Here is an 8,373-nt window from a genome sequence, read left to right on the forward strand (position 1 = left end):
CTTGAAAGACTAGTTAAACAAACAATGGTGCATTTACTCAATTGCAATAAATGTCATTACAATGTTTCATTAAGCATGCTAGACTACATTTATGCATCTAAGCTTATTAAATGAGTAACAGACAACATGGTAATGAAGCTTCAAACAATAGCATAAAATATAATAGACATACAACTCTGGAAATGTAATATACTTGAATATAAGATTATGCAGTGAAGTAAATCACATTAAATTGCATGTGATGATGTTCATTAGAAAATGTGGTAAGTGACTTCGAAATACATAAGCAAATGTCCATAAAAGGCAGATGACTTGCGAGTTCATGGAAGAAAAGTCACTTTGTGGCAACACATTGCGACAGCTGAGTGATGAACCACAGTGTTGAGAGTAGTGTCTGATACACCACTATAGGGACCTTTTAATGTCCACAGCATGTCTGTAGGTGGGGTATGGCTATGCAAACAGTCCATAGGAACCCAGGCTTAACATGCTGGTCATTACTCATAAAACTTGCAACCAGGAACAAACAACGCTGTACCAAAAGTTGAGTGTCACATACACACAGTTCTTTGAGTGGGTTTAAAAGTCTATGCTACAGTAACTGTAGACACTCATGCTTGCAGGTTTATGACAATGCAATGCAGTTTAAGTTCATGGAGAAAAAGTATACTACATGAAATAATATGAAAATAAATACATAAAAGGAAATGCATAATGTATGTCATACAATAATATAGGTGCAATAAAATATCAATAAATAAGTATGCAAGGAAAGCTTTTAACCAATGGCGTACCAAGGGGGGGTGGGCGGTGGGGGCGGTCCGCCCCAGGTGCACGCCGCTGGGGGGGTGCCGTGGCGCGCACCTGTTTCCCTGTCTCCGAGTTTGCAATTCGCATGTGTTCACTGCTCCCTCTGAGTCTGCCCCGGAACAACCTGTTCTGGGGCAGACTCAGAGGGAGCAGTGAACACATGCGAATTGCGAACTCGGAGACAGGGAAACAGGCGCGCGCCACGGCACCCCCCCCAGCGGCGTGCACCCGGGAGGGGGTGTCATTTCGCCGGGGGGGGGGGGGGGGTTAGAGGTGTCATTTCGTTGGGGGGGGGTCGCGCTGCACCCGGGGGGGGGGGCGCATTGGCGATCCACTCCGGGTGTCAGCCAGCGTCGGAACGCCACTGCTTTTAACAATACTATCTAAGCATAGGAAAAACCTATTCATAAAAAAAAAAAAACCACCTACAGAGTTTATTTGCACTAAAATGACAGTAAACATCATTGGAATGTAGTAACTTAACCAAATATGCTTCATGACACTGCAAACAGAATGAAAGTGACTCACGAAATAGTAATACTTGATCTTCCTTATAAGATATAGATAAACTACGCTATACAAGGTGTGTATATACTATAAATAAAACCATAAAAATGGAGAAAACCTTGTTTTTTATCATATCAAATAACAATAATATTCACCAAGCATAAGAACACAAGAGAGAACATATAACATTATCGGTGTAATAACACAATAAGTGTGAAATTATGGAAGGGTTGATATAAATGCTGAAACAAGTGTTGGTACCAACAAACCTATACGTTGTGATATGAAAACACTCCAATGTGATAACCTTTCCACTAGTTAATGCTGACTACATATATGCGGCCTAAAAAAACAACCCAAAGTGTAGATCTATCATAGGTAAAACATATACGTATAATAAAAAAGTTTATGTAATACCTAAGATAAGTGTAAAAGTTATGATAATAGGTATACATGAGTAACGTAGAAAGGAAACTGGTATCTTATACCCTCCTTTGCTGAGGAGGTGTGTACGTACATACATCATTTAGGATAACATCCGTTTTCGCAAGTATGTTATTATTTGAGACCTTCAGGTATCTTTAGTTTGGTCACTCGTGGGGGGGGGGGGAGGATTAAGTAGGGGAGGAAAAAGGGGGGGAAGGAAGGGGGAGGGAGGGGGGGGAATAGGGGGGGGAGGGGAGAGGTTAATAGTTGGTAGGGCTAAGTTAAATAGATGATGTAGCAACGATTGAAGTGTTTCTGACTGAACCTAGACGAATGTATATAATTCAATTGTAACTGTATGTTTGAAGGATGTTATCATCATCAATAAAATTCTATTCAATAAGTAAATATGTAAGTCATCTAATACTAATGAAACATCTAATAAGCACACATTACAACATTCAAATAACAGATGTGATGCTAATGATTTCCTGCAATATAGCTTACCATTTAGCTGAGGGGCCAAGTGCAGATATCCACAATTCCAGGAATAACATGTATAGAATGTTTGTATGTTTGGGAAGCTTGCCAGGTGCCCTTGGCCTGGATTGGCCGCTGTCGTGGATAGGATGCTGGGCTTGATGGACCCTCGGTCTTTTCCCAGTGTGGCATTACTTGTGTACTTATATATGGATGGGGACAAGATTGGTACAGAGTCAGTTGGAATAAGTAGATGAACTCAAGGCAGGTTCTTTGTACAGTTAAACAAGATGTAAGGCGCTGGTCTAAGTTACAGTGTTTGTAGCAAGCTAGTCCAGGTACAGAGTGGTGTATAGTCAGTTATCTTCTCTATTATTTCTTGGGAGAAGACCGGGCTTTTGTCTGCTTCACCTTGCCCCCTCCCCGCAGTCCAGTAGCTCCCTCTTTGTCCTCCTTCCATTTTCAGTCTAGTGTCTCTCCTACTCTTCCCACCCACATCATCCAGTTACTCTCTTTTCCCTCTGCTCATCCCCCTCCCATCCCAGCAACTCTCTCTTTCTCTCTCCCTCCCCGCTAAGCTAACTATTTTTACTACATTCTCTAGCAAACAATTCCAGAGTTTAATCATGCATTGCGTGAAGAAATATTTTCTCCAATTTGTTTAAATGTACTGCTTTGTAGCTTCATTGCGTACCCCCTAGTCCTAGTATTTTTGGAAAGATTAAACAAGCACTTCACGTCTACCTGGTCCGCTCCACTCATTATTTTATAGATCTCTATCATGTTTCCCCTCAGCTACCTTTTCTCCAAGCTGAAGAGCCCTAGCCGCTTTAGCCTTTCCTCATAGGGAAGTCGTCCCATCCCCTTTATCATTTCGTTGCCCTTCTCTGTACCTTTTCTAATTCCACTGTATCTTTTTGAGATGCGTGACCGGAATTGAGCACAATATTCGAGGTGTATTATAATGTCCTCATTTTATAAATCCCTTTTATTCTTTTTATAGGGTGAACTAAAATAATTTCAGTAGGAAGGTATGTTGCTAGCCATAAGTACTAAGGTGGCGTCAAATAAGGGAGGGAAAGCCACTGAGATTTTGGCTATACCCTGATCCTGCTTCTTGGAGCTTTAGGCTTTTCATCTTGTATCCTGTGAAGTGTCAGTAACTTAGAATGAATTTCCCAGTCTGGTCCAGTTAATATTCTTCAATTCTATCTCTGGCTTTCAAAACTCTGGATACCTAAGCCTACAAATTATCATATACAGACCACTCTCACGGTTCCCTGTCACTTATCCTCATTTCTGCTCCTTCCCCTACAGTTTCTCATTCTTACCTGATAGACCAAGGAGTGGTGGGACAGTCATGGACTTCCGACCATGACAGGGTAACTGCTGGTGCAGATAGGGGTAAGCAGGGGTAATAAAGAGAGCTACGACGCTTGTGTCATTGGCTGCTAAGCAAGAATGGTTTCCTCCTCACAGACACGAAATAACCTTGTATTTTGACGTTCATTATCTTGTGTTTGTGATATGTTGATATGATGTTATGAGAAGCCTTCACTTTCTGTATCCTTATTTCATATATTCTTTTGCGCTCTGTCTCTCTCTCTCCCTCCTTCCTCATAGGGGGTGCAGAACAGTTTGCTATCGCTGAAGCCAAACTGAGGGGCCTGGTCTTCCATATGATGGTGAGGACTCTGATGAATCATATGAGAGGACTTTGCCATCAGCTAGTGACAACGTTCTACTTTCTGGTAAATAAAACCATAGGATTTGGAATGAGAATGGGAGAGAATCTTATAACTTTTAAGTGTTAGTTGGATCACAAAGCCTCTTTTTGCTTGAGGTCTGTGAATCTAACTTCTCTTGCTAAAGTCATTCCAGTATGCCTGATGCACAGTGAGTGTGTGTGTGTGTGTGTGGGGGGGGGGGGGGGGGGGGGATTTAGTCCTCCGTTCTCCAGGTTGTTCTTTGATAAGGGAATGAATAGAGATTCCAAAGTTCCCAGTTCTAGAGGGAGCTTTGGGTCAGTCCTAGAGTTCTAACATCACCACTATGATGTAGAACTGATCTGAATATGTTGAAGGAGGAACTGTAAATATCAGAGTGCTTTGGGATGTAATTTCAAAATCAGGACTGGCCAAAACGTCTTCCTCCTGGAATTGTGCATGACTTGGGCAGGCTACGTGTTACTTTGGCAGCTCTGCCGCTCCCACCATTGTTACTACCTTTGTAATCAGAGAAAAGTACCTAAAAATGCTGCAAACCTGATCTTCTATACATATTACCCCCTAAACACAAATGAGCAGCATAATGAGCACATTTAGTCGATCCCCAAGGTCTCCCATGGGATGTAATTGTTTTATTTTTCTAAAAAAGGGAAATGATGTTCCTTTCCGTTCCTCTTCAATTTGAGACTCTCCATTACACAGCTGCCAAAAGAAGCAATTTTTAAGAGATCTTCTAGATCACCATAAGCCACAACTCCCTCCTTCTTCCACAGTTTCACTCCCCCCCCCCCTTAACTTATTTATCCTGGTGACTGTAGTTCTGGAGGAGAAGGGCAAAGATACTGGTAGGCCTCACCCTTGAACGAACTCAGCTACCACAGTCTAAACGTAAAAAATGTCTATACTTCTCTATTCTGTCTCTACTTATTCTGGGTCTTCTCATTTGTTTCCTGTCAGCCTTCATGTTCATTCTCTTTTATGAATTCTTTTCCAGCTTCCTCTCATTTCTTTCATTTCTTTCCTCCATAGCCTGTCTCTACCTTCTCATCGCACTTCCTTCTAGTCTTACCCCCTTCATGCCACTTCTTACCCTCTTATCCATCATGACCTCTCTTTTCCTAATCCCACACAGCTTCGCCATCTTTTCTAGCTCCTTTTCTCTCTGCCTACTCCTTCCCTCATCACAGCCCATGCTCTCCCCTCACTCTCACAGCCTGTTTCTACTCCTCTCAAACAGCTCAGCTCCACTCCCAGTCTCTATCCCTGTCCAGATGCCTTCCCTTTAGAGCTGCTTTCTCCTCTCTTAGCCAGTATCCTCTTTCAGTTTCCCTTTACCCCTTTCCAGCTCCCTCTATTCCTTCCCACTGCTTCACTCTCAGCCTATGTCCTTATCGTCCAGCCTCTCTTCTCTTTTTTGCTTTTTCCAGCTCTTCATAGAAACTTTCTCTCTCCCAGTCAGTATCCTTTTTCAGTTCCTCTGCACCCCTTTCCAGCCCCCTCCATTCCTCAACCACAGTGTCAGTTTCAGCCTGTTCCCCTCACTCAACCTCTCTTCCTTTTACAGGTGCTTTCAGCCACTTCCAGCTCTTTACAGCAACATTCCTTCTCCCAACCAGTAACCCCTCTATTCCTTCCCATAACTCCCTCCTAGCTTTTGTCCCCATCACCCAGCCTGTCTTTTCCTTACACCTCTGTGCCTTTTCCATACCTCTACTCTTTTTTTTATTACCTTAACTGATAAATGTATTACTTTAACAAAACATATAAAACTGGCATCTAATCACAAGTTTGAATAAAACTTATTGAACTGAAAAAAATTGTCATGCCAATAAAGGCTTCTTTCCTTTTCTCAGTGTCTATCTGTTTCTCTTTCCCCCCATTAGCAGCTATAGACAGGAAGGGCTGCTATCTTAGGCTCCTCCTTCTCCTGTAGCCCATTGGTCAGATTCAGGGTTGCCAGGTGGAAAAATTTTTTCCCACCCAATCGAGCCCAAATCCAGCCCAAAACCCGCCCAAAGTCAAACCCCGCCCCTGACACCCCACCCCCGCGTCATCATCCCCGCCCCTGCCGTCATCAACCCCGCCCCCGCCGTCATCAACGCCCATGCCGTCATCGGCCCCGCCCAAAATGTCACTAACCCGCCCCCCGCGGCCAAAAAAAACGCTTTTAAAACCGGCCAAACGACCCAAAAGGAGCCCAAAAAACCGCAACCCGCCGCGGGCAAAAATTTCCTGCGGCGGGTCGCGGAAAACCGCCCAATTGGGCGGTAAAACCGCCCACTGGCAACACTGGTCAGATTCAACCAGCCTTCCCCTGCTGCTCTGTAGCATTCAGCTTGCTGATCCAAATTTAATAAAATATAGAATATTGAGGGTGTCCTGCACCCACAGTACCCACAGAGCTGGCACCTATGAATTATGAAGGTAACTCATCTGGTTAGTTACCTGCATACCAGTGCTGGATAATGGTGGCAGTCAGTAGAATAATGGATATTCTATGCTTATATCCTAATAGCACAAGGGGAAAAAGCTGGACAGTGGTGATACTCAATGCCAGTATCCACATAAGTATGCAGGTAACTATACCGGTGCTGGATGATGGTGGCTGTCAGCAGAATGATGGATATTCTGTGCTGATCTTTGGGCAGCAGCCAGCACTGAATTCCAGGTATACGTTGAAACAGCATAGCCAGTGTTTAAAAGAAATGTCCCTCTACGAGTTTAAATATTGACTAGCATGATCTATTTCTTTAGTTTCCAAATACTTTATGCCAGTATGAGGTTGGAAAAATATTCAGTTCTCTTTTCCTTTTGGTCTTTTCTAGATTCAACACCACAGCTGCAGCCGGGGAATATCTGAAGGATTTTCTGCACAGCCGTCTCTGTCAGATCAGTGTGGGACACAGCTCCTGCGAGCCTGAAACTAACTCCCCAGCAACGCTCTCGAGTCTCTGCAGTCTGGAGGACCAGTTACTTCTTAAGGAACTCAGTTCTCCAGCCAACCTGGCAGCCAAGCTCCTGGGCTCCATGAGTGGTGGTCAAGAGGCTCTCTCCAAGCTGCCCCCACCTGAAGAAGAGGTTTACAGGAGCTTGGGCCAGCTGGAGTGTGAGGACTCCACCTATTCCATGTCCTTCACCGAGTCCTGCCTTTCTCCCACAGAGGAAGAGCTGTTTCCTGCAAGGACTATCATACAGTCTGTGGCTCATACAAGGACAGTTTCCAGGTCAGGCGCAAAGTCTCTGATGTAGCATCTTCAGGGGTCGTATCACTGCTGGATGAGGAAGAAGAGGAGGAGGAGGCTAAAGAACAGTGAACTCTCCTGATTTCCTGTCCCTTTTTCACTATGATCCCTATAACGTATCATTTTTCATCCAGAACAGGCTAGGAATGCTCCTTCAATCTGAGGCTGAATCACCAGTTTTTACAAGTACAGTTCACCTGAGGTTCCTGCTATAGGCATTGTTGGTTGTCTGAGGGTCTCTCCCTGCATGCCCCTGGCCTGCCTCCACCATTGCTTATCATCTCGGGGTCTCTCCCCTGCATGGTCTGCCATCTCATCCCAGCCATTACTCATCATTTGAGGGTCTCTCCCCTGCATAGTTCTGAGATCTCAGCCCAGTCATGCTCTATATCTGAGGGTCTCTCCCCTATATGGTCCTGAGGTCTCAGCCCAGTCATTGCTCTATAGCTGAGGGTCTATATTTGAGGATCTCTCCCCTGCATAGTCCTGAGATCTCAGCCCAGTCATCGCTCTTTATCTGAGGGTCTCTCCCCGGTCATCGCTCTATCTGAGGGTCTCTCCCCTGCATAGTCCTGAGATCTCAGACCAGTGATTGCTCTATATCTGAGGGGTCTCTCTTGTATGACCCTGAGATCTCACCTCAGCCAGTGCTCTATAGCTGAGAGTGTCTCCCCTGCATAGTTCTTCTACCTAAATTGTTCCCTCACTGTAGGTTTTCTACTGGATGACCTTCCCACACTGTGATAATTCTGATTAGTTGTTTCACCTCTGAATTTTCATCAAAGTTTCTCCCTACTATGGTGTGTTCTGAGATTATACCCCAGAGTGGGCATTTCCTCATTAGCACCCTCCCAGGTTGTGGCTTTTCCTTCCATAGTCCCAGCATTTTGTGACTTTTCCTTCCATAGTCCCAGCATTTTGTGACTTTTCCACTAGCTCCTCTATTCTTATTATGGATTATTTCTTCTGGTCCTTCTGCCACCTGCCATTCCTCCCATGGTTCCACCTACATAGGATGTTCCTTTGGATTTCTTTGTGTCCCTGCTTATTTTGCATGATCACATTTGGCTGTGGAATGGTGGAGAACAGGTGTGTGCATGATTGTGTACCACCCCCTTGGAAGAGAAGTTTGGTAGCACTGGCTTTTGGCACATGGTTCCCAGTTCTGGCTAGGAGGCAAG

At 44.4% G+C, this 8,373-nt stretch overlaps 1 pseudogene; it reads left to right on the plus strand.

Annotated features, from left to right (window-relative positions):
- Nucleotides 1-7,264, plus strand: part of LOC115478392 — a 28,588-nt pseudogene extending 21,324 nt beyond the window's left edge.
- The last annotated feature ends 1,109 nt before the right edge of the window (nucleotides 7,265-8,373 follow it).

The sequence above is a fragment of the Microcaecilia unicolor genome, chromosome 10 (assembly GCF_901765095.1).
Source record: "Microcaecilia unicolor chromosome 10, aMicUni1.1, whole genome shotgun sequence".
In the NCBI taxonomy this organism is placed as follows: domain Eukaryota; kingdom Metazoa; phylum Chordata; class Amphibia; order Gymnophiona; family Siphonopidae; genus Microcaecilia; species Microcaecilia unicolor.